Consider the following 27,814-nt stretch of genomic DNA (forward strand, 5'->3'; position numbering starts at 1 on the left):
CGGTTTCCGAGGCCTGTGATTAGTAATGGCAGACAAGAGCTGCTCCAGCAACAGGAAGGAGGGGGCAAGTCAGGGAAGCTGTTATCAGAGCCGCGTGCCTCTCTGCAGACTCCCCCTGCATTCCAGAGAGGCGCGCGACGCGATCCGGACTGCCATACAATGCCGTGTAGACAACACCTGGCCGCGCTCACAACGTTATCCTATGGGAAAACGCTGCGCGCGGCCAGGTCTTGTCTCACTTCGGTGTTCTCAGACTGCTGAGACGCCGACAATAGTTCTCTGGCGAGAACGCGCTTTCAGCGCGTTACTAGCCGAGACCTAAAAAGGACAGTATCCTTTGGGTCCTATAACAAACTTTCATATACCATTCATCTACACCTCACATTCAACCTGGTATACACTCACCCTTCAACCACATATGCACTCAAGAGAATTACGCCATATATCTCCCACAAAAAGTCATTAATCTTCAGGTTTACAAAAACAAATCGATTTATTAATTAAAAAACAAGTAATGCTAAAATAATAGTTAAAACAAGGGGAAAACCCTATGCCTAATAGACACAAAATATCATAATATTGAATCAACAATATTCACAGGGGCTCAAAAAGACCATCACAAATTAATTCACAATGTATTAAACGACACAATAAAGTGACAGAAGAGAGTACATAGCACAGACAAACTCGAGTATTTGGTACCAAGATCCACGCATAAACCATTTTTGAAATACAGATGTGCAACAAGCAAAGGACATATTGAGTTTGTCTGTGCTGTGTACTCTCTTCTGTCAAGTTCAAGTTCAAGAAGTCTTTATTCGATTAGTTCATCATAAAAGACATAAAAACAAAATAGACATACATGTGCAATTAAACAATTATTAAATCATTTATAACTAATCAGCTTCTTGTACAGATAAAAAAGCAACTTAACAATAAAACTTAATACAACCATAAATCATTTTAAAACAGATATGTAAGTCATTTAAGGTTAATCAATTTCTTAAACAAATATACTAGGTTATACATAGCAGCTCTAGAACAACCAAAGGACAGGTGCTTGACAGTAATCACCAGTTGTGTACTTTTATTATACCTACTTCTAAGCACCCAGGCCCAGCCTAGAAATTTGGCAACCCCGACCACAATAAGGGAATCTAGATTAGTTCTTAACAATCTAGTGGCTTCCACAGCCATTCGGGTGCCTAGATTTCTACAGACCGGTCCAAGCCATTTAGCTCTGGGAGCAGAATACAGCGGGCATACATACAAAAAGTGATTCAGGCTCTCCCCAATACCATGACACTTGGGACAGAACCCCGTCCTTTCTGTTCCCCACTTTTTAGTAAACTCCCCAATGGGGAGCGAACCGCATCTGAATTGGAAAAATTGTTTGCGGTCCAGGGGTTTGGTAATGACATCCCAATACCCTTCAAGCTTGGGCACATCTTTATGCACAATAAACCGACCAGTAGGGCTACTAGAGCTCGATTTTCGGTACATATTAAGAGTCACCCAGTCCCAGTAACATTGTTTAAGAACCCTTTTTGAGGGGAAAATGGCTGACTCGGGCGATGACCACAATGAGTCAAGACCCAGAGCTAGTAAGATAGCCTTAAGGTCTCTGAACCACCCAATGTTCATGGCACCTGGACTATTTTTAACCTCCAGACATGCTGCAGCATAATAATGGAGTTCCGGTGTTGTCCACATACGACGCCAAAAGGATAATGGACGTAGTCTTGCTTGGTCCACCACCGAATGGCACCCAAGATCATAAAGGAGGGGGGTTAAGGGGGTCGGCTGTGGCAAACCTATACATAACCTTAAAAATGTATTTTGGGCATGCATTAAAGGGTTCAGATTGCTGCCACCCCATAGTTCCGCACCGTAGAGAACCGCTGATAGTACCTTCCCACCATAGATCTTTATAAGCGGGGACATTGGCCTCGTAAATGAACCTTTATGCTCCTTAATCAGTGCCCCACCCAGCTGTTGATGTTTCAGAGCCATAAGTTCAATCTGATGTGACCAGCTCAACGTGTCGCTGAAGGTAACTCCCAGGTAGGTAAAATGCTTAGTTTGTTCGAGGGGGATATCCCCCATGGAGACCCTGGCGCTTATTTGCTTGTGTCCCCCCAAAACCATAAATTTGGTTTTAGACACATTCACCTCCAGCTCATGTTCGCTGCAGAAACTCTCGAACCTTATCAAGGCCTTTTGCAGACCCTGTCTGGTACGAGAAAGCAAGAGAGTGTCGTCAGCGAACATGAGCAGGGGCATTCTCAAACCCGCCAGGCTCGGAGCATCCGTGGAGAAGTTATCAAAGTATTTGGTTACCCCATTGATATATAGGGAAAACAAGGTAGGGGCCATGACGCAGCCCTGCCTGACTCCCTTATCCACTGGAAAATTTTCCGTAACCTCACCCGGTTTTCCCCAGCGTACATAAGCAAAGGTCTGGGCATGGAGGTTCACTATAAGGCGAACCAATATAGGAGGCATACCCATATCCAGTAAAGAGTTCCATAAACCTGCCCTTGGGACCAGGTCAAATGCTGACCTAAGATCCACGAAGGCCGCATACAGGTTGCCTTTTCCCAAGGTAACAGTCTTCCAATGCAGAAGCATAAAACGGAATGCCTGGTCCAAAGTACTCACATGGGATCGAAACCCTGCTTGAAGAGGGGTGAGGATGTCATACTCCTCTATCCATGCCTGGATCCTAGTGAGCAGAAGACGGGTAATAATCTTTTGAACCGCGTCTATTAAGCTGATCGGCCGATAGTTGGATGGAACCGACCGATCACCTTTCTTGAAGATCGGCAGTATTTCGGCACCCGCCCAAGAATCGGGTACACTGGCGCCCGCTGCCAATGCATTAACCAGACGCACCAGATATAGAACCCAGAGGTCTAGGTCCTCCAAAAAAATATCCGCAGGGATACCATCAGGACCAGGTGCTTTACCCCTGGGGATAGCTCTCAAAACTGCTTCAACTTCCCTGGCCGTGAATACAAGGGTGTCAAAGGATAGTGGCCATCTAATGGAAACATACGCTGTGTTACAACATCTAAATTGTTCCACAAAATGGGAAACCCATTTTTGTGGTTCAACCGAGGCTGGACTTGGGCGACTATCCTGTGAGTTGCCCCACCTGAGAAGGTGCCAGAACTGCTGGAGATTCCTACTCCCGCAGGCCTCAGTTAGCGAAGTCCAACGCTCGTTGTCCCAGTCCGCTTTGGCAAGGCGTTTGGCTTCATTGAAGGCTCTCCTACTAACTTTGATTCGGGCAGGATCCTTTGATTTTATAGCCTTAAACAAATCTGCGTGAGACTTCTTGCAGGCTTCATTAAACCAGTTTAGAGGTTTCTTACCCTTCCCTCTCCCTTTATTTGCAACATATTTGACAAAAAAGGATTTTAGGGACAAAAATAAACTGGCATGAATCGCTGCAATATCCAAATTCTGAGCGCCACAGTTTGCATATTCTGCCAGGGAGTTCGAAACCAGGGCTCTAATCTAAGCACGAGCTTCCACGTCAACCGAAACCTTTGGCCATCGTACCCTCCTCATATCGTTTGAAAGTACAACTGCTTCCTGGACAGGGTTAGGGTGTCGTACATTTAGCCCAAGGAAACTATCATCCTTTAGCTCTGCCACCAAGGGATCATGGTCACTTTCTTGGCGCTGTTTTACAGACATATCCAGAACCACCGGCCACAATGATATGTCAACTAAAATGTAGTCAATACGACTACGATGTCTACCATTAAAAAAGGTATAGTTGCCCATCCTATCCGAGCTAGTCCGACCATTGAGTGCACGAAGCCCCCAATTCAAACATAGACCATTAATATATACCGCAGCTTGGGACCATTTGGTGATCGGGGGTAAATCCAGTTGTGGGACTCCCCAGATCTCATCCTCTGCATTGGTTATCAGACCATCATCATAACTCAATGGTTCAAAACAAGTATTAAGGTCACCCATGAGCACTACATGACCAGAGTTTACATTAGAACTTAAAAACTCATCTAAGCACACAAGAGTGTCTACGACCCTGCCACCCGTCATACCCCTAGCATAAACATTAATCAACAGTATGTCCAACCCACGGGCTGTTCGGATGCTAACTATCAATAGATCTAAACAATCAATGGAAATTTCTTTAACAGTAACACCATCAGCTTGACGAATCCAGGTTGTTAGGCCACCCATAGCCCGACCTCTTAGGCCTTTAGTCGCAGGTTTATAAAAGTTCAGAAAACCGGGAAGATACACTGGGGTGATTGCCCAGGTTTCCTGAAAACACCAAATATCTCCTAGCGAGATAAACTCAACCCAGTCAGGAATACATATACGTGGTTCTAACCCTGCAATATTCCAACATCCCATAACAGTTCCCTTATTATACCTTTGTTCACATCGGCTAATATTTACAGACACGTTAGAAACATTAGACAGTGGAGAGGTAACTTCATGCTCAAGTGCAACAAGACTGGTACCCAACATCATCAACCCAGCGGACCCATCTTGAGAACATATGGGTTGGTTTACACCAACTATGATAGCATCCGTTGGTGATGAGGGGGTCGGTGACAAAACCAGTGGGCCTGTCTCTAATTGATTGCTCAAACTCCCCTTCGTAAGGTTACAGGAATGGGCAACAAAACCTCCAGAAATATTAGAGGGGTTAGGGGGGACCACCCCCCCTCCCAAGTACTCATGATGTGTTACATCAACCCCAGTCAGCAATACTGGTCAATCATTTGATGCTAACCCTGATAGGGGATCATAAAGGTTCCTCAGCGGTATATTCCAATGATCTTTAGGGTTGAAACTGCTTGGGTTTGGATACACTGGGTAATAGTTAAGTGGTTGGTGGACCTGCGGAAGCACATGATTGAGCGGAAATGTGGGGTACAGAGGATTATTAGTGACAAAGTTATTTGTTAACACTGATGGGCCGGGTGGTTGAGGTTTAATTTTAGCCCAACCCGGTGTTTGCGGGGGACAATAATAAGTAGATTGAGTGTAGGAACGATACCGTTCCTCAGGGTTAATTTGTGGCCCATGATAACTAGTTGTAAAATTGGACCATTTGAGGAGGCTTTTGGTATTAGAAACATGAGGGCGATCAGTTGGATTAAGCAGGGTCTCAGGATAAAAATAACTAAGATTCCTGGTAGAAACCCCTCCCTCATGTTTCCCTACAAACCAATCAGAGATGTAAGATACTACTCTATTGTCCCTAAAGTTGATAATAACTATATCACCCTCTATGTCCTTTGGACGAACCCCCACCCATTGGCATCTTCTGACCGAGACTATGTCCCCATTAAGATGTGCTGGAATGGGTCTATTAGTTTTTAGCCAGAAGATGACTTTATTTTTCAAGCTATCCATGTTTTCCCGATCACCTTCCGAGACAGGCTGCACCCCCGTCATTACAATAACAAAGTTTATCGAGTCCGGTGGCAAATCCACATTATGTCTCTTAAGAGGAAGTTTTTGGGGTTTACCAGTGGTGGGGGCCAGAGAGCCCTCCCCTTTCTTTGTCTGTATCACAATTCCCCGTGGCGGGGGTTTACCAACAACTGCCCTAGCGTTCACTATGGCCGGGCTGGCTAATCTTGGAGGTTTGGCAGCCGCAGCCGACCCTTTAGTTGGGATAGTGACTGTATTAGATACACTGATTGGGGGTTTGCTGGGGTTAGTATTAGTAGTACCTGACACGGGTTTAGAAATAAGGGTATTGGTAGGAACCCCATTACCCTTAACAGAGGTAGAAGGCTGTATTAACTCAGGGGACACCAATAAACAATCCAATTTTTCGCTCACGACCCTGACCCGCTCTAACAAAGGTAACATGTAGGACTTAATGAGCTTCTCTATGAAAACACGAGTCGCCTCGCTGAGTCCTTCAAGAGCTAGGTCCGGAATAGGCAAGGTTTGAGCTTCAGGTATCAATACCTCTGTGTGGGGAGGGGTTAGTTTTTCTGGGATAACTGTTGGTGGGGGGGTTATTACAGTACGGCGATTTTGACCTTTCCTTTTTACCCCTCCCTTTCTCCTTCTTTTCCTCGGAGGAGAACATACCACCCTTTTGTCAACAACAGGCCCAGTAACAACAACGCCCACACCCTTCAGTGATAGGTTCAGACTGGATTCAATACAAACCAATGGTGGGTTAGGGAGCGAGGAACAGGGCCCCTGATCCCTAACTTGACTATCTAGAATGTTTACATCCACAAAACTTGAGTGATCAATAGGAATACAGGCTAGCTGATCACCACAGGTAGCCGTGTCACATGGCGGCGAGATAGTGGGAAACCTAAATATATTAGGTGTTTGATTAATATCTGTTCCATCATCCTCAATCGAGCTCAGCCCTCGGACATCCGTGGCCTGAGTAAGATTTGAGTCTGATGGATAGGGCAGTTGGCTTCTCTTCAATTGCTCAATTGAGCGTCGGCGTACCGCCCTTCTTTCAGCAAGGAGAAGATCCCTGTCCACATCCTTTGGTGTTTTTTTAAAAAATTTGTCGAGAGGGCCAAGTGGAAAACTACCCACACCAGGAGGGGCTGAATGACTCATATCAAACACTAGAGTAACCGGGGGTGGAGCAAAAATACAATAACTACCCCTTTTTGATACTTTGGTACAGAACTAGCAACTGCAAGGCAATGGACAACTATACTAATAAATATTTAAAACGACATACACTTTTCAGTCCAGATGACAATCCCGTGGCCCAGCCCGGCCTCCCTCGGCCCCGGACGGCCACAGACGGTCCCGCCCTTGTCCCGGGCTTCTCCCGGCGCGCTCCCGCGTACCGGGCAGTGGAGACCAATTTATGCTTCTCGAGTGGCTACCCAATAGGATGGAGGACTGGGGGGCGTGTCCAGCGGGGAGAGCAGCCCAGTTGTGATCGATGGGCGCGCAGGGGCTCCTGGACAATGGAGTCCCTGCCTGCACGCAGCCCCGCCGACACTCTGCCCTGGCCGCTCCTCCTCGCTGGTGATGACAAGCCCACACAAACAGGCGCCTTCAACGGCGCTGCGGGACCCGCGAAGCGGGTCCGGCGAGGTGGGTACAAAAAAAAGCAGATTCCGCGGCAGCAACACCTGCGGCTGCAGCGTCCTCGGAGGCAGGAAGCAGAAGATCCCCAGGCAGCAGTTCAGAGGGGTTTCAGCAGTGAGGTCCGATGTCAGCGACCACTCCGTCAGATAAGGGTTCCAGGGATATGCTGTGGGCGCCGGCTTTTCAGCAAGCAGGCGGGGGACGTGTCCAGCGGGGAGAGCAGCCCAGGTGTGATCGATGGGCGCGCAGGGGCTCCTGGACAATGGAGTCCCTGCCTGCTCGCAGCCCCGCCGACACTCTGCCCTGCCCGCTCCTCCTCGCTGGTGATGACAAGCCCACACAAACAGGCGCCTTCAACGGCGCTGCGGGACCCGCGAAGCGGGTCCGGCGAGGTGGGTACAAAAAAAAAGCAGATTCCGCGGCAGCAACACCTGCGGCTGCAGCGTCCTCGGAGGCAGGAAGCAGAAGATCCCCAGGCAGCAGTTCAGAGGGGTTTCAGCAGTGAGGTCCGATGTCAGCGACCACTCCGTCAGATAAGGGTTCTCTTCTGTCACTTTATTGTGTTTTTTAATGAATTGTAAATTAATATTTGAATGTCCTTTTGAGCCCATGTGAATATTGTTGTTAAAAGATGATCAGAACAACTGTTTATTAATTCTATACGTTAAAAACAAATAATACCAGCCTCCTAAGCCATTCTTATAGCTTTGGGGTTCTCGAACAGTCTGAAAAGTCAGCAGTGTGCTGGTTAGAAGTTGTGCAGGTTCTCTCATTGGCAGCGCTGGCAGAGGCAACGCGTGGTGCAAGCTGTCGTGGCCTCTGTCCTGACGAGGGCCCTGGCATTTTTTTTTTAACTAAGCACTGGCTCCGCTATTGTACAGTAAAGGAGAGTCGGCAGGACACACATATTTCTGTGTAAATAAGTCTTTAACAGAAGTAACCGCAGGCACATGCAACTGCATCTGTCTCTTGTTGTCTCCTGCCTTCACCACAACCTGCCTAAGGAGACCAGCTCAGTGGCAGTCATATGCAAGCACCTTTGCCGCGTTTGGGGTGAGAGAAAACGCTGCAGCAGTCACATTAGGGCCATCTTATGATTAATACTAAAACAGTGCCCTCTTCTTCCTTTAACTGAACCCGGGACTTTAAATACAGTCGTTTATAGGCCAACTTATCATGATTTATAACACATCATATGGTACTATCATTACAGAGATTGCATTCGAAATTCACCCAAGGTAGAACCCGCGTTTCTTCTGTGAACTGCTTATTTTTTTTTAAGTTAAGATTCAATTTCTTTATGTGAGTCAAAATAGAAGACAATGTTGGAAAAATAAACAAAATAATCAATCAATCACCTGAACATTTGTCTTCATCTCCGAACTGCCAGGCAATTTGCTACGATTGGCATAATTTCCTCAAGAAAGACCTTCCAGTGAATAGCAGCGGTAATTACATTAAGTCACGGCTGAGCTGCGGTGCCTGCCTCCTCTAGGGACAACCTACCGCCTCCCCAGGCTCCCTCCAGCATTATTAGAAGTTTTCCTTTGAGGACCTAACTAGCAGTCTAATAAAACACAACATGTTATTTCCATAACATGTTTCCTCTGTATCCCACAGCCATATGCCTATTCTAGTACCATGTGACGGTGTGGCTGTCTTCTGTTTCGGGAAGAAAAGACATGCATGTCCCTTAAAAAATAGAAGGTTGCTTTGAACAGCTATAAACCTGATTTTAAGATTGGTGATTGGTGTAAAGTCGTGGGCTCTAGGCCCCCATACTTAGTAATAACTCATGCAGACACTGTTGTGATGCACTTGCACTCGGGCCCTTTTATTAACAGACCCACGTCACTCGTGATGCCTGTGGTGGATGGGTAAGGGGTGTGGGTGGCAAACCCTTGAAGGAGTGGCTGATAAAACTAGTACTTTCTGAGACACTAGAACGTGTCCTGCAGGACACTACATTCCTCCAAAACTTCATTGGAAAAAAAAAACAAAGTCCAAAGTCCAGAGGATGAGCCCTTATGGCAGAGCTTCCGACTTTGGACTGGGGGAACCAGGTTCGACCCTCGGCATCGGCTCAGCATCCAGTGATTCTGGGCAAATCACTTAATCTCCCCATGCCTACCAAAAATGAACATGTCCTTGTGTAATGTAACTGGTGCTCATGTAAAGCGCTCCAATACCTTTGGGTCGAGTTTGTGCTATATGAATCTGCAACAACAACAAAAAAACTGTGGGAATTAATGAAAACAACTAAAACAGCAAAGTCTCACAGCCTCGAGAGGCAGTAAGTTCAAACTTGGGACATCAGGTGCATCGTGGAAGCCACTGTGAAGTTTTTCTGCTGTGCGTGTCTTGGTGGTTTGAAGGGGTTAGGCTCCACTTGGGTGTTGAGATACTCCTTTGATGGTTATGGTGATGCCCATGGCACTGATGGATGTGTTTGCCATATGGATGACCTGGTCAACAAGTGGAGAAGATCAGCTGGAGCGAAGATGACTGGGGAACTTTGCAGCCACATAGCTCAGTGTACTTGCTGGTACTGTACTTCTCCAGTGGTACGCGAAATCGCAAGTAGGAATGCCCCCTGTCTCAAGGCACAGACACTTGGGAACTGATAGTCACACTCGGAAGAATAGGGGGAGGTACGTGGTTTGCGCTTGCTGGCGGCTTATATGTGGTTCTCCCACTGATCTGTCTCCAGGGACATCGCTCCGCTACAGTGGCTGACTTGTGTCTGCTGGTACACTCTTGTAGTGGTACGAGTCCTCGTTCCGGTCCCCTTGTTGATCTCTTCAGTGCACCTATGGTCGTCCGGTTATTCAGGGTGACAGGATTGTCACTCTTCTTTTTGTTCACGATGTGGCATTGAGCAACATTCTTTGCTTTGTGTTGTGGTGGTGGCAGCTTGCCACTTGGGGATGAGCTGCTCTCACCATGCCTGTGATGGGCCGATGTACGAGCTAGTCTTAAGGAAGTGTTGGGGGCACTCCCTCCATACTCGGCCCTCAGCCTCTTCAGTTCGATGGCAACAGCAGATGGCTGGCAGGTGGCGCAGGGGTACACCAAGCCAGGTACACCATGTCATGTCTTTAGCTGCAGTCTGAAATCAGTTTGTGGAAGGCAGAGCTGCTGTTGGGCATATCTGGTCTTTCTTCTAACTTGGAGCCAGGGGTACTGCTTGTGCTGCCAAAATGGTGTAGGAGGCTGATCGGTCCCCTCTCCTGCAGTAGGTGCAGGTGACCACCAGGGCGCACGTGCTACACTCAGCACTTGTCCTGGCTTCACTCTGGCACTGTCCCTGCTGCCCATAGCAAGGACACTGCATGTCTCTCTTTGTTTTGTTTTTATTTATTTTATTCTCATGCGGGGGCATGGGCGCTCTTCTCATGTGCATAAGTGTCCGCTGATTGCGGTGCAGCGAGCACCAGCTAGGTGTTGCTGCAGTCATTTGAGCGCTATATGAGAATGGGATTTATGGTGTTCACGCGATGGGAGGTAAGTAGCGGTAAGAATTTTGGGACAGCTATGCTTAACTGGGGCACAATGCATACTCCCCTTGTAGTGTTGATGGAGACCAGGATGTGTGTGTGACATCTGCCAACCTCTGTAGCTGCGGGGTATTTCACAGTGTGTAGATTTGCCCTTGATAAAATGAGGCCCAGTTTTCCCGCACCTTCTAATGTCAGGTGCCAGAACTCCAGGCGTCTTGCAACTGGACCCTAAAAGTTAGTCGCCTTGGTGAAAAAGTCTGTTCCAATAATTTGAACATTCCCAACCAGTAGAGTGGATTTGCCATCACAAAATATGGGTACTTGAATGTACTCCCAAATTGGGTGCACAAATTATGTGTCCACATCTCAATCGCACCTTTCATGTTAGGAATATTCCCTGAGCACGTTCGAAATGTTTACAGTTGTTAGCACACAAGAACACAATGGTTTGTATAGTGATCGTGCACAAAGATTGGTCATTAAAAAAACAATTGTGGGAGATTGGTGACCCTAAATTGGGATGTTGGTCCACCATAATTTCTGGCAGCACCATGACTGTCAGTCAGTCAGTCAGTCAGTCAATCACTTTTATTCGATTTTTGACAATCATAAAAAGAACAGGGTACAGTTAATGATATACACAAGACAAAAAGTAACTACATAGTATATCTACACAATGTATCATACATCAAATCATCAGTTTACATAAGAGTTTTAAAATAGTATATACAAGTTCTGTATCACAGTACAATGTAGAAAAAATGTCATAGAAAAAAGGATTAAAAGATCAAAACGTCTATTAAAAATACATTAAGACATTTCGTTTATAATTAGTCCTTTGATTCCTTTACTACGCATTTTGTTATACGGACACCTGCTACTAAAAAGTTTGCAACATGGAAAGTGATTTGTGCATTATGCAAAAGTTGCAGAAATAAGAACGCTGGCCTAACCTGTAGGAAGCCAGCCTCTCGGAGGATTGGAACAAGATATTTCCTCCTGATTTGAGCATAATGGTCACAGAACATAATAAAATGTAGAGTGTCCTGAGATGAAAACTGATCACAATCACATGGCTTAGTGTTATCGGGTGTATCCCATCTATAGTAGGTGCCCAACAAAAAGTGTATCAGTTTTAAACGAAATCTAATTAAAAGAAAGCGATGAAATGATTTATTTACATATACCAGGTAGGGTTCTGGGCCTGGGACAGTCTTAAGCATAACATTTCTTCTAACCATTGTTTTTTTTAGCTCTATTTCCTCCCGCTCTGCTGTAAAGAGGTTTATCAATAATGTCTTTATCATCTTGACATCCTCCTTTTGAATGCCATCTGGGTAGTTAAAGAGATCGCTACGGCCCACCTGGGTTAACATTGTTTTACATACATCAGCCATGGAATCTTTAAGGCTCCATCCATGCTCAGGCAGTCTTTGAGGATTTTGTGATTTAATGTAATTTCCTCATTAAGCCAAGTTTTGAGCCAATAAATAATGGGGGCAGATTTTATGATGTCTGTAACATACCCAGTACCCAGCTCTGAGTGAATTGTAAAAGTAGGGGTAGACTGGGGGACGGCAAGTAATGATCTAAAGAACCTATTTTCCGCCCTTTGGATGGGGGCTGGGTTTTTGTATCTCCATATTGAAGCCCGATAGATGGCAATTGCCAAACACTTAGCATTATAAACCTTGAGAATTGCATTCATTGGGCGTGACCCCATTTTTTTAACAAAATTCAATATAGCTCCAGCAGATCTAGTAACTGCGTTTGATTTGGACTTATGTTGGGCCCCCCAATTGCCTTTATCATCAAATAACACACCCAGGTATGTAAAGGAGGGAACCCTTTGAACTTCCTTTCCTGTGCAGGTGAAAGTTATGGTTTTCTTTTTCCTGCCTTTAAGTCCCATAATCATAACATGTGATTTTTGGGTATTTATTTTTAGATCTAGCGAGGTCATAAAGTCCCCAAAGGAAGCCAATAGTTTATTAAGGGCCACACCTGTTCGTGCCAGGAGGACTGCATCGTCCGCGTACAGGAGGACCGGGATGTTATTCTCTCCTGCACGCGGAACGTCAGACCCCAGGGTGGTAAGAGCCGGCTCAAGTGCGTTTATATACAAAGTGAAGAGGAGAGGGGCGAGGATGCAACCTTGCCTCACTCCTCTCTGGGAGTTAAAAGGTTCAGTACATCTACCGTCTTTAGTCACTCTGACCGAAGCCTCCAAACCTAGATGGAGATCGGCTAAGAAGCCCACCAATAATCTTTCTATGCCCATGTCCAGAAGAACTCCCCACAGCCTTGACCTGTTGACTAGGTCAAAGGCTGAGGAGACATCCATGAATGCCATGTACAGGGCCCCTTTTTTCACTATAGTATATTTACTGATGATCAGATGCAAATTAAGGCACTGATCCAGTGTGCTTCTTTTGGGCCTAAAGCCATATTGGGCATTTGATAAGATTCCCCTGCCCTCTAGCCAAGATGTTAACCTCCCCAAAATGACTCTGCCCAAGATCTTAACGGCAGAGTCAATAAGGGAGATGGGTCTATAGCAGGCAGGGTCACTCTTTAAACCTTTTTTGAAGATCGGAATAATAATGGAACTTGTCCAGGATTTTGGGAGCATACCACCCCTAGTAGAGTTAAACAAATTTGTCAAGATCTTGGCCCAAAATTTGGGAGCTACCTTGTATAAGTCCGCAGGGACACCATCAGGACCCGGCGCCTTGTTCTTGGTTGTATCGTTTATAGCTTTTTCAACTTCCTCAGGATTAAACGATTCAATTAACTCAGTACTAGATTGGGTAGGGACATCCTGAATTTGGTCAAAAGTGGGCTGGCTGTAGATATTACCAAAATGGGATAGCCACTGGTCGTCAGGTATAACACACTCCCCGACGTGATTCTCTGGCTCTGAGAAATAGGGGTGATTAATCACTTCCCAAAATTTAGAACTGCCCCGGAGGACCTCTGGTGATTGAAGATCATTCCATGCCTGTTCTTTGATGTTCTTCTTCCTAATATAAACAGTCTGTTTGTACGCCTTTCTGAGTTGTATTATTTTTGGTTTATTTCTTGGTGACTCTTTTAGAGCCTTTAAGAGTGCAGAATGGGCCCTAGAACAATTAGTATCAAAACACCTTTTGCCTTTATATCCCCTGGTTTTAGTTTTCAAGGTTAAGTCATTATTTACTTGCTGACAAACTCGGTTAAAAGCCTGTACAATGGTAACATTTGGGGAGAGGGGGTCTAAGCAAATGCCTACCTCCACTTCTACCTTTGCTAGCACCTCTTTTAGGAAGGTAATCGGTGTCACATTGGACCATTTTAACCTTCTACCCTGGTCTTTAATTATCAGATCAGTCGCTGAGCGTGTACCCGAATCGTTAGAATATTTAAAATCTAATAATCCATCCTGTGTGACCTCTAACACCACAGGATTATGATCGCTAAAAATAGAGTCAACTACTCTATAACTAAGGATAAAAGTCAAAATAAAAGATGAGATGAAAATATAATCTATAACTGAATCTGTATCCTTCCCTTTATATGTTATTTGTCTAGGACCTAATGGGCAGCAACTGGATTCATAAAGATTAAAGGTGGCCAGGAAATTCTCCAGGGCCTCCCCATGTTTTGTATGCTCGAAATGTGTAAGGAGCGAGAGAGGTGGGTCACCCTTATCATCCAAGGTACAGTTTAGACGACAAGGATGAGTATTAAAGTCACCCGTTAAGATAATCTCAAATCCACTTTTAAGTAATTTATAGCTTTCCAAAAATTCCTCAAGTGTTGTCAAAAGATGATTAGTACTGACAAATTCAGGGGAGTTGTAAAAATTAATCAATAAAATAGTGGTTGAATTTGACATTGACAATTCGACTACCAGAAAATGGGGGGAGCTAGTCTGTAACTGTTTGGCTTTCCCTCTCAAATTAAGTGAAAGTAATATAGATAGACCACCCTTAGCTCTGCCCGATACACTTGGAATGGCCGAAAGGTTAAAATGAGCAAATCCATCTAACTGGAAGATGTTGGCTGTGTCCCAGGTTTCCTGGAGAGTTATGATATCAAAGGATGAAATAAAACTCAGCCAATTCTCGTCTTCAGCCTTAGATCTTATGCCTGCAATATTCCAACTAAGGATCCTACAAGTCTTCCTATATGTCAGTGAAGGGTTCAGATTAGTGTCTTTTGTCTTCTGTAGTCAATTTCTATTATCTGAGAGTGAAAGTGGTGAGAAACGGTTAAATAAAGGGATACCCTCTTTCTGTATACTGTTCAGATGCGGAGTCAATGTCGTGATTAGTAGAAAACGATGAGGTGCAGGGGCTAATGCCCCATCCTTATGGGGCATGGCAAACTGACATGGACCTAGGGTAGGTACCATTTTGGTCCCAACTATCTTTTGTGTGGATGAGAGAGCCTTTTTGCTCCCCCGCGGGGGGTAGAAATGCCCTAGAGGGAGTGGTCTTATTGCATTATTTGTAATCGTCGACCCATCCCAAAATAGTCTTTCAGCCACTCCTATCTCAGAGAAATTAATGACTATGCAGTCTCCCTCAATCTTCTTATCCCCATATCCTACCCACCCTACCCTTCTGGCCATGATAATATGCCCGGTTATATCAAGTTCACCACTGGAATATTGTTTACACCATTCTCTAGATTTATCTAGCAGATCCCTGGTGGATTCTTTCTCGTTTTGTGACAAAGGTGGAACCCCAGTTATTACTGCCACATAGGGTGCTGCCTGAGGTGGTAAATGCAGCCTAGCAGTGTTAGCAGAACTACGATTAAGTGAGTTATGGGTGATATCAGAGCCTGCTGAGGTGTTTTGTTGTATGACTGGAATGGGAGTATGTTGTGGTCGCAGTGGGTTACTAGTACTGTGTTTAGACACATTTGGGGGTAGGGTCGGTGGTTGGGTTGGAGGGACGTCTATTTGTGTCTGGTGCGTGCTTAATGGACTAGCTTTGGCGATTGTACATTCCATTAATTCCAAGCTATGGGTTTCATTAGACTTATTAGCATTAATAAGTATTTGCTCTTTAGTACGAAAATCGTTGATGAATGAGTCGATTTTCTCACACCTCTTTAGCAGCCCAGCCAAACATGTATTCAGACAGTCAACAAGGTCTTTGCCTATTTCTTCCAAAATTGGTTCAAGGCGAGCATTAATCAATTCTTCCAATTTATCTCCCATGGCTAGGCAAATGTCATTTACAAAGTCCTGATGAGGGGAAGCAGAAATACCTTTCCCCCCATTGATCTTTGATTTCATTTTTGACTTGTTTGGGGACATGCTTTGACCCAGCCCCTGATGCTCTGTATGCAGCTTTGGGGAGTCATTTGTCTCTAGGTTACTAACGGATAGTGCCTCGTCTGAAGGGCAAATAGGAATTGCAACCGTAGGTTGTGACGGTTCAGTAACAGTGGGGTTATTCTCTTTGCCCAGTTCCAGTTCCTTTTCAGCGTTGGCTATTTTCTGATTAATAGCTCCTACTGCTGATGTGAGATATGAAATAATTGTATCTGCCTTATGGGGAAATTTAGCGTTTTTAACCCCCTGACCCTCAGGTCCCAGATGCTTCCGCTTACCCATTAATCCGCTCAAAGGGGGTGGCCCGGCCTCTTCTGGCCTCAGACGGCCGCAGACGACCTGCCCTCTGCCCGGGCTCAGCCCGGCGACCGCCCGCGCGCGTCCCGCGAGGCGGGAGATACAGCCCCCTCTTATGCGCCTCCGGCCGTGGTCTTCCTGTGCGCCTGCGAGCGTCCCCGGATGTCAGGAGGGGACGCTGGGAGTTGTAGTCCCGCTGGTGGTGGAGGTGATGGCTGTAGACGCTCCCCTCTCTCGGCGGCCGCTATGTGTGAGGCGGCGGCGGGGGAGAGCGAAGCAATGCTGGTCTGGATATCATTCCTTGCCCCCGGTGAGCGTATGACCCCCGCTCGACTGCAGGTACAGCCCCCTCTTATGCGCCTCCGGCCGCGGTCTTCCTGTGCGCCTGCGAGCGTCCCCGGATGTCAGGAGGGGGCGCTGGGAGTTGTAGTCCCGCTGGTGGTGGAGGTGATGGCTGTAGACGCTCCCCCCTCTCGGCGGCCGCTATGTGTGAGGCGGCGGCGGGGGAGAGCGAAGCAATGCTGGTCTGGATATCCTTCCTTGCCCCCGGTGAGCGTATGACCCCCGCTCGACTGCAGGTACAGCCCCCTCTTATGCGCCTCTGGCCGCGGTCTTCCTGTGCGCCTGCGAGCGTCCCCGGATGTCAGGAGGGGACGCTGGGAGTTTTAGTCCCGCTGGTGGTGGGGGTGATGGCTGTAGACGCTCCCCCCTCTCGGCGGCCGCTATGTGTGAGGCGGCAGCGGGGAGAGCGAAGCAATGCTGGTCTGGATATCCTTCCTTGCCCCCGGTGAGCGTATGACCCCCATGACTGCCCAATGGTTTTCATGATGACAAAAGTTCCTATTCAGGAAATGCAGAGGTGGTTGGATAGAACTGTGTAGCTAGGGAGGAGCTGGAGGAACCTGTACTTCATTTGAAATTGCTGTGTTCCTACCTTTTGCCAAAACACCGAGTGACAACGGAAAGCCAGCCACAACAGACATTGGCACAGAACATGTGTTTTTGTGTACATTTCAAGTTGTACTTACTCTTGAATGCCCCAAAAAATTTAGATTTTTTTTCTGGAAGTTGTGCTTCTGTAGTTTTTTCATGCAACATGTTACTCATGAATAGTGCATACTGTCAAAAGAGCTGTTTAAACATGCCGTGATTTAGAGCTGTGGAGTTTAGGCCCAAAGCAGAGTTAATTTCTCACAGTGCCTGTCAATGGGTCATAAAGGAGTTCAGAATGCATACTCATCCAATCTTTGGCCTCTCTGCAGAGTGCATAAAGCAATAGTCAGGTGTACCAATTGTAAATGTGTTTCAATATGAAAGTGTGTGAAGGAGGTATACAACTGACGAAATATTGACAGGGTGAAATAAAGAAAACGCAGTGCTTATAGGTGAATGGGTGAGTTGTGTGTGGGATTGGTGAGTGGAAGGAGATTCAAGAAAGTATGTGAAGGAGAGAATGAAAAGAGGTTGGTGAAAAGGAAGAAGAAGAGATGCGAGATATGCAGATTGAGGGTTTCAGAAAGAAAGCTGGAGAAAAAGGGTGTAAGAGTCCAACACGACAGGGGTTGGACACAGGACCTTATGCTTTTAAAGGGGAGGGGTCCAAGTGCCACCCTCCCGGGCCATATTAAACACTGGGGAAACTGTCCCTTAGGTCCTTTTTTTTAAGAGGAAGGGAACCAAGTGACCACTCTCTCTGAGACTTATTAGGCTCTGGGTATCTCATCCCATAGGGCCTTTTTTTAATGAAAGCAGAGGGGACCCACATGGTGCCCGTCTCCAAGCCTTTTTAGACCCTAGGGATCCCATCCCCCTGGGCTGTTTTTTTTAATTAATGGGCAGGGGGCCATGTGGCCCCTTTCCCCAAGCATTATTAGGCCCTGGTGACCCACCCTCCATGGCATTTTATTCATGATGTGGGAGGGGGTCATTTGACCCTCTTCTTCGCGCCTTTCGGGCCATAGGGAACCCCATCCATTAAGGTCTTTTGATGAAAGGAGAGGAGGGGCATGTGGCCCCCTTTCCTGAGTCTTGTTTGACCCTATGGATGCCATCCCACAGCGGTATTTATTTTAATATAAAGGAGAAGGGGGCTTTACACACCCTCCCAAAGACTTATTAGGCCCTGGGGACTTCATCCCTCTGGGCTGTTTTTTTTATTATTAAACAGCAGGGGGGAGGCTGCATGGCCCCCTTCCCCAAGGCTTGTTAAACCTTGGGGACACCATCCCCCAACCATGGCTTAATATAAAGAGGTGGGGGTCGAATGCCCCCCTTCCTTGAGCCTTGTTAGGCCTTGGGGAAATCATCCCCAAGGGCACTGCTACAATTAAAGGGGAGGGGTTTCTTGGCTCTCCCCTGAGCTTTGTAAGGGCCTGGGGACCACATACTCCAGGGCTATTTTTTTTTTTAATGAAAGGGGAGGGTAGCTAAGTGGCACCCCTCTACACGCCTTCTAAGGCTCTGGGGATCCCTTCCTCCAAGGTCAAACATCAAAGGGGAGGGGACTGCACGGCCCCATTACAGAGGCTTTTTCGGCCCTGGAGACCCCATCCCAGGGCCTGCACTATTAAAGGTGGGTGTCCTAGTGTGCATACAAGGCACCCACCATATACTCATTAGAGGCTGCAGGGGAGCTCCAAAGCCCCTGCAGCCCCAGCCAGCTACCCACTTACAGCAGGAGCCAGCATTGCTCCCACCCAGAGGGAGCAGCTACTAATAGTGCTTCATCTGGGCAGGGGCAATATTTTGATGGCTATACCTGGCCCTATCAGTACAGGCAGGGAAACAGATTCAAAGTCTGGTCCCAGCTGACAGGAGAACTTTCATAGCTCCCACTGGCTCGGAACAGATTTTGTGCTCCGGCATGGCAGGAGAATGAAACATGCTCCCACCAAGCAGGAGCAAACACAAGGTTTCCTGTTGGTGCCGGTGTGGGCAGGGAAAGCACTATTTCCTGGGGATGGCCCACCCGGGATACAGCATGTGAACCGGTCCTGGAGATGTGGTCTCTGGGGCTAACAATGACTCAGGGATGGGAGCACCTCCCCATTTTCCATAATTTTGGTCCTGTGACTGGACTCCAGGAGGGGCTTGTCATGGTTCAGGGAGGGTAGCCATGTGGCCCCCATCCCTATTTACACTAATTTTGGTCCTGAAGGTTGGGTCCCCAGGCACATCATTGCTCCCCTGCCATTTATAATTGAAATTGGAAGCAGGGAATGGATCCCTTAGGGACTCTGGAATCTTAGGGAGGAGGACCGAACGGGCCCACTCACCTTATACTCAAATTTCGGATCAGGGGTGGACTCCCCAGGGTCTATAATGGCTCGGAGAGTGGTACTACGCTTTATTGAATGCAGCCACAGAGGTGGGCCCCCGGGCTTATAATTAAAGAATGCCACCTGGCCACTATTTCTGTCTAATCCAGCAGGAGCCCCACGGGATTTGGGCAATTTCTGCAATAGAATTGGAGCAATTTCTGCCATTTCTGTTTTGTGTTCAGTCCCGGAAGGGGGTCCTACTGGGTCCCTTACATGGGGCCTTGGGGGTATAGGGTATCCCTACCCTGCCCCTTTATATTAATTTTAATGTTTTACTTCAGGATGGTTACTAAGTGCCTGAGTCCTGTAATGGCTGGCAGCACAATGTTTCTGATATTGTTGCCAGCCAATCAGAGTGCTCGCTCCCACAGGCATCTGTTCAGATATACACATATAATTGAAACTTAATGTCTCAAAAATTACAGAACGAATTTGCACCCTCGACTGATAGTGAGTGTAGACGTTATGTTATGTTAATTTAATTCATTACATGCTCGAATCACCCCCGAAGGGATATCTCCGTTCAGGACCAGGGCAGTAAGGACAGGCTAAAGTGAACTTAAAATAGGTGGGTCCTAAGCGCCTTCCTAATTAAGGGAATGATTTTCACAGAGACGTGATTGCATAGGCAGATTATTCCAGAGATGAGGGGCAAGAAAAGAAAATGATCTGCAGCCTGCTCTGGCCTTCTTAAACCTAGAGCCTTTAGGCAAGGCTTTTTTGTGTGATCTAAGAAGTCTCAAAGGAGTGGCGGGCAGTAGCATGGATGCTAGGTAAGAAGTCCCATTGACCATGGAAAGCACAGTGGGTTAGATAGCTTAGTTTAAAAATGATTCTCATTTTCACCGGTAGCCAGTGTAGAGAGTGCAGAAGTGGGGCTGTGGCCGATCTGGGGGGGAGGTTACATACAAGACGAGCTGCAGTGTTCTGGACAACCTGAAGTTTAGAGAGTGAATTCTCATTGATGGAGGCCAATAGTGAGTTGCCGTAATCAAGACGGCTGATTACCAAGGCTTGAACAAAGGTTTTCCTTGAGGAGAGTGGCAAGAGAGGGAAAACTCTCCTCAACAGACGTAGCATATAAAAACAAAAACCTGTTGTGGTCGATGTGCATTCTTTCATAGAGAGGGATTGGTCAAGGTGGACTCCAAGGTTTTTTACCACCGATTTGGGTACAGGGCAGATGCAGTCATGCAGTTCATGGCATGAGTATTTGAAGGCAGAAGACATCTATGTTGTGCATCAGAATCCTTCATGTGCTGTAGCTGTTCCTTTAGGGTATCCCTGATCTGGGGTATAGCAGCATGTAACTCAACCTGTTTTTGGAAAGCTTCTAGAAATTACTCTTGTCGATCAAGTTTTGTTACATGTCTGCATAGCATTTCATACATTTTACTTCAGTGTTGAGCCATGATGCAAATCATCTTTCATTTCTATCTCCACATCTTCAAATGCTGGTAGGCTGAAATTGTCATAATTTATCTCCATGCTTATGGGGTATTCTTGTTGATCAGTGTCAAGGAATTGTACTGGGCTCATTTCCTCATGGGGAATACGCCCCTTTAATCCTGTACGGATTGCTAGTTGTGATATGGCCAAGGACACCATTGAGTTGGTAGTGGAGCAAACTGTCATTTGTGAAGTGTTGGTGTTCTCACACGTACCTAGAACATTACCTTCTGCTGCAATCTCCATTGTTGTTGAAGTGATGGTGCGTACAGTGTTGTACCATAAGACATTGCAGTAATGTATGGAGTGCGCAGTACGGTTAACAACTTGTTATGAGCTAGTGAGCTCCGCTTTGCAGAGCGAGCTCACTTTTCAAACTTAAATTCTGGTTGCTATGTTTCCTTTTAAGCTGCTACAGCCCAGCATTGGTTGCTCAATCTTTGTTGGGAATCTGATGCATGAAGACAAGCTGCATGTGGGCTCCCTATTTATTATCTTGTACTTCACAAAATAAATGCTGTACTTATCTCCGCTTGGCTCACAAAGGTCTCTTTGTAACATTTGGTGAAGATTTATCAAGAAATTGTAGACTCTTGAGAATTTGGAGCCTACAGCGTACTCTGGATAACCCACACTATCATTGGTATCATTTCACTTGTCTAAGCTGTCATGCACTGAGTGCTTCTCCTGTACTTCCTGGAGCCTACACAGCTCAAGGCTACTTTTGGCTATTTCGAGTGCAGTTCAACACACTTTCTCATTTCAGCTCCATGTGATCCGCTTCTTCCTGAGCACGGCTCAGCCACTGAGCCACCACTCTTGTGTTTGCGCTTGACGTCATTTCATCAGTTTCAATGCCTTATGAAAACATATCTGAGCGATGTGCATATGTCCTCATAGCTCTAACTTTACATTTCTGATCTGTTACTGCTTTAATTATTATTATTGTGCCAAGACGCTCATATTTGAGTGCCAGTGCTAGATTGCTTTGGATATTTCAAATTTACAGCAACATTTCTTTAAAACTTGACTTCTTTGAATTGGCTCAAGTGAACTTGGAAATACTTCTCAGAACTGTGTCATTACCTGTATCAACACTTCATTGTTTTCATTGGCTTCTAACAATTTAGCTCTGATCTCACCATTTCTTCAACTTCCTGGCAAGAATGTTTGGTTAAGATCTTTTGAAAAACATTGTATTACAGTTGGAGAAAATGGCTTTGAGTCTAAAAGAAAGGCTCCTAATGTGTTTAGTCATTTGGGAAATGAACGGCAGCAGGTTTTTGATAATTTGCCTCCAACTGCTGAGACATGTGGACAATCTGAAGAGTCTAATGAGTACTCAGAAGTGATTACAAGACTGCCATCGTAGCAGTGTTTGGGACTGCCCACCAGACATGCGGCGGTCCCACCACTGCAATCAGGATGCGCACGCCATACTGGTGGGTGCATCCTGGGCTTTTGACATTGCAGGATGTGCTGCTTGCTACATGACACTGCACGCAATGTCGAAAGTGCGTGCACAGCATTTCCCTGCACTACTTGGCAGGCACCATGCGGTGCCTGAAACTTGGTGCATGGAAATGAGGGGGTACCATGGGTACCCCCCATTGCAGCGACACCCCCCCCAAGAGGGGCCCACAATGGGCCCCCAAACACAATCCCCGCCAGCCTTTCCATAGCGGCATCGGCGCCATGGAAAGGCCTTTTTAGATCCACATGCTAATGTGGTGGACGGTGTCTGCTAGGCACCGCCCCCATATTAGTGGACCTGCCCCATCCGCCAGGCAATCGGTGCGATTGCCTGTGGGGGTGAAGCGGCGGACAGACTTTGCGTCTGCCGCAGTACCCACCGCTATCCTAATTTTGCGGTGGGTAAATCGCTATGTGATGGCGGAGGGACCACCACCGCCGGACCGGCGGTGGCAGTCCTTCCGCCATCATAATGACCCCCTTAGAGTCAAGTTCTCAGAAGAACCTAGCATTCTATTGGAGAGATTACATTTTTTTAAGAAGAAACAATTATCTGATGAAATTTTTGTAGAATTCATATCAGCATTAAGGGCATTAGCTGACGTGCAATTTTGCAGCGTCCATCGACATATACATTAGAGATCAGTTTGTGTACAACTGCTTTTCAAGAAAGATACAGGAAAGGCTACTCACTTGCAGAGACCCTCTACTGTCAGAGTTTGTTGATCTGGCCAAAGAATTGAAAGTTCCATAATCTCCAGTCATATGATGGCTCAGGAATCCACTCAGACATCTACTCAAATTGTTAATGCTGTGGGATATTCTGAACATGTTGATATTGTACAAATTAAGGGCAAATTCATCAAGAATGTTCAACATAATAATAACACTTTTTGTTTCAGGTGTGTATCTAATTTCCATTTAAACAATTATATGCAAACCCCAGCAGTAGATAAAGGATACAATATTTACAAAAAATCAGGTCACTTTCACAATGTTTTCATATATGGTAAACACCATGTTAAAGTTCATAGTGTTGACTTAAATGAAGGGGACTCTCCTGTGGATCTATCAAGTAAAGACAAGAATATCTTTATTCGATTTAAAATGTAAATCATAAAAACAAAGTTTTAGCAGACATTTAAAAACATTTACAGACAAATAAAATATCAAATCTATCAAAAATCATCTTGAATCTGGAGATTGACTCCTTGTCTACTGACAAAATTAAGTAAACTTTATGTCAGGTAACTCTAGGTTCCAAAATAACTCCTAGCATGATGTGTGACTTAGGTGCTCCAATAACTATCCTATCTGATACTTTATTTTACCAACATTGTTAGTCTAATGTTTTCCTGAGCACACCGGTCATGCATCCCACAGCTTATGATGATCAGGATATCAATATGGTTGGATTCTTCATAGACACTGTGTCTTTTCTTGGCAAGTCAATGTCAACTAAAATCTACTTTGCGGTCAAGGGTAGAGATATAGTTGGCTGGAAGGACCCTGGAAAACTTCATCTTAGGCTTGTGCCTGGTGCTCATCCACCAGACAGGGTAACACATGTGTCTTTTCTCACTACTGGCGAGATTATTTTAAAAGATTTCCTACGTTTGTTTCTGGTAAGATTGGGCTTATTCATAAATATGTCTACAGAATTAAGTTGTAGAGACATGCTATACCTGTTGCACACAAAGCCAGAACTGTCTCCTTATGTGATGAAAGCTGAATTGAAGACAAATATTACAGAAGTTATTTGGAGATGACAATATCAAACTCACTGACTCCTCTGAGTTGGGAAAGTGACATTGTAATTGTGCGCAAAAAGGGTGGTGAAATTTACTTATGCGCTGCTCTGCAGAGTCTCAACAGAACATTGTGGTTGATTGCCATCCTCTGTCCAGGATTGAAGACTTACTTGCCAACATTAGAGATACATTTTTCACACTTTTGGATCTCAAATCACCTTACCACCAGATCCCATTTGGTGAAAGGTCCCAAGAGTTAACCACCTTTGTAACTCCTTTCGGAGCATTTACATTTTAGAGACTCCCTTTTTTTCAGTGCCTCATGAATAGCACATTAGAGGGTGTGAGTGGGTGTAATGGTGACGCCCGGTCGTCCCCGTGGATGACGGAACGTGTACCCCCTCCGGGGGATTCATGCGACAACACCCCTCTCTTCTCCCCTCTACAGGGTGAACAAACGGCCCCGGAACTATCGTACGGTCCACGGGAGGACGACGAGGTGGCCTGTCCCTTTAACTGGGAGCGCCAGGAGGAGTGGGCGGGCCCGTCTGAGACCACGCAGACGTCATATGCGGAAGTTGGAGGAGGCGGGTCGTGCTTGTACACCGGAGGTATTGAGGAGCAGAGAAGTGTTGGAGAGCGGAGGAGTCTTGAGGAGCGGATAAGCATTGAAGAGCAGAGGAGCCTGGAGGAGCGGAGGAGCGGTGGAGAGTGGAGGAGAGAGTCCCGAATAGTGTATCCCGAAGAAAGCGGCGAGACACCCAGAGAAGACCTGAGGGTGAGAGGAGCCGACCCGTCGACGGCGCGGAAGCCAGGAGGCCACCGTCATCACGAGCCGCCCAGCTACACGCCCGGGGGAGGTGTGTGGCTTGCTCAGGTATGGGGACGAATTGCGGGTTGGGTCGGGAGAAAGGGAGGGTGGGTAGCGTGACCTGGTATCTCTCGTCCTCGTGTATCCTTTACCCCGAGCACTTATCCTCCACGGTACAGAAGCAGAGAGTGTGCCACTGAAGGTGTTACCTCACTCCCTTTCCGTGCACTAGTTTGTTCCCAAAACCCCGTCCTGACACTTGCCTTTTGTTTATTCCTTTGGTGACGGACCTTCGGCCAGCATCACGGATCCCCAGAAACCCTTACCCAGAAGGAGCCAAGAGGGGTTGAAGAGGACAGAAGCCGGAAAGAAGAAAATCACCCGGACCAGCCGCAGCAGATCACCCCGGCGGACTGTCTCTTCCCGGAAAACCTGTACTGACTATCTGTACTCAGTAATAAAACCTTCTGTGACTCGTACTCGCCTACTGCCCATTACTACCGCCCGCGCTACAGTGGGGTACAAGCATTTCAAGATGATGTGCTGATTTTTGCGAAATCTTCACTGGAACATAATCACACTCTTGAACAGTTTTCACTAAATTTAAAGAGTTTGTTATCAATCTCCGCACGAAGAAATTCACATTTTTAGCAGAAAACATTGACTACAGAGGACACTCTATCCCTCTTAATGGTACTTCTCAAAAGTTTTATTGATAATGAACATCCACCTAGTGACAAAGATACACTTTGCTCCTTTCTCGGGCTAAGTGAATACTATTCAAGGTTTGTACAAGGTTATGCTTTTACTGTGCAGACATTGAGGAAAAAAACTTAAAAAAGGAGTGAAGTAAATCTGGCCTGATTATGTGAAAGAAGCTTTTCAGAAAGTGAAGAATCTAATTATTTCAGCCCCAAATGTAACTCCATTTGTAGCAGGCAGAAAGTGTACTATTGATGTCAGTCAAATTGGATTGGGAGCTATGTGTTCGCAGTTAAGTAAAGACAAAGAAAACACCAGTCCTTTGGCTGCTCACACTCAGTATTGTGGAAGCCAATTACAGCACCATTGAGCGAGAGACTTTGGCATGCTATTGGGTGGTAGAAAGGTTGAAGACTTTCATTTGGGTTCCCAATTGGATATATTCACAGACCACCTGTTGAGTGGCATTAGTTTAGGGAAAACATCATCGCAATTAGTCGGCTTGTTATCAAAGCTGCAATAATTTATTTTTATGGTGAAATATATAGCTGCTGGGAAAAACATAAGCGTGGACTGTCTCTCCAGATTACCCATAACAGGGTTGAGGATTCAACACTCTTCAAGATAACAAGAATGGGATTGCTTTTGTGGAGGATATACTGCGGAATGAAGGGTGATCGCATATAAACAGTGGTTAGAAGCTTCCAAACAGATGCAATGTTACATTTTGTTTTCAAATTCATGAAAGAAGACAGCTGGCGCAAGGAAAAAAATGTTGACACCCCTTTTCAAGACGTTTTGTACAGATTTTAGAGGACCTATCAGTTGTTGAAGGGGTGCTAAGACATAATGATGTGTCTGCATCCTGTGACTATCAGAGGTGATATTATTTAAGAGACAGACTGGGGCCATTTAGGAGTCAGTTGAACATGCAAATATTTAAGACAGTTTTCCTGGTGGCCTGCATTAAATACTCAGATTTCTAAGCTGATTGATAATTGCACCACCTGCTTAGTATCTGATAAGCACTGGAAGGTACATGAGTCACCTATTCATATGGGCGTTCTACTGCAGGAAGCTTCAGAAAAAGAAGCCCTTTTTTCGCAGGTCTATTTTGCTATTGCCTATTACCAAATATACATGAGGGTTTTGATTGATTATGTTTCAAAATGGGTGCATTTTGCTTTTACCTCTGTCCCCAACACTGATGCTATAATCAGATTTTTAAAAAGAATATATGATGTAGAAGGAGCACCCAACAAATTGTTACAGACAACAGCACCTACTTCACATCAGTGGGCATGAAATACTCATCTCAGAGTTGCCCTTTAGTCACCTTCTGCCAATAGTTTGGGTGAATTAATGAATACGTTCTTAAAAGAGGGTGTGCCAACAGCTCTGAATATGGCTTTTGAGGTTGAAACTTTTCTCAGGGAGAAAGTTTGATCATATCTAGTAAATACATATTACAACATAAGTGTTTCCATTTATGAGGTTACCCAAAAGATGTCCAAGAGCCTTGTCAACTTTGATGACTTTTCATCTGACTCATCTGAGCCACTACCACCTCCAATATCATCTCTTCAAGGTAGATTGCATGTTTTCTATTTTTTGTTGAAGAAAATGTACTTTGTTTCTTCATGGCTGTACCTGTGGATTACAATTTCATTACTTTTCCTTGTCCTGTGGATTGGTTTCATAACAGTTTGTTTCCATTGCTTCTAAATGACACTATCTCCCAGAATGCTCTGTAGTACAAATGGTGAACTTGGTTCTAACACCCATTTCCTCATCACTCAAAGTGCTGGTGAACATTTATGCTATTCCGGTTCCAAATGAAATTGTTTGGGATAGGGTATTGTATTACACACTCAGTCCTACTGAACTTTTACAAATTCCACACAGGTGTTGCATCTTTTTACATGATTTTATCACCTCTAGTACTGTCTCCGATGATTTGGACATTGATACAGTGCATGAAATGCTGAATGATCTTGAGTATTCCACTGTTTTTGATTATGAAGAAATGTATGAAGGCATTCTTACTATGATGAAATGTTCTGTTTTTAGCATTATGGTGATCACTTCTAGCATAA

This window comes from Lissotriton helveticus, chromosome 10, assembly GCF_964261635.1.
Source record: "Lissotriton helveticus chromosome 10, aLisHel1.1, whole genome shotgun sequence".
In the NCBI taxonomy this organism is placed as follows: Eukaryota; Metazoa; Chordata; class Amphibia; order Caudata; family Salamandridae; genus Lissotriton; species Lissotriton helveticus.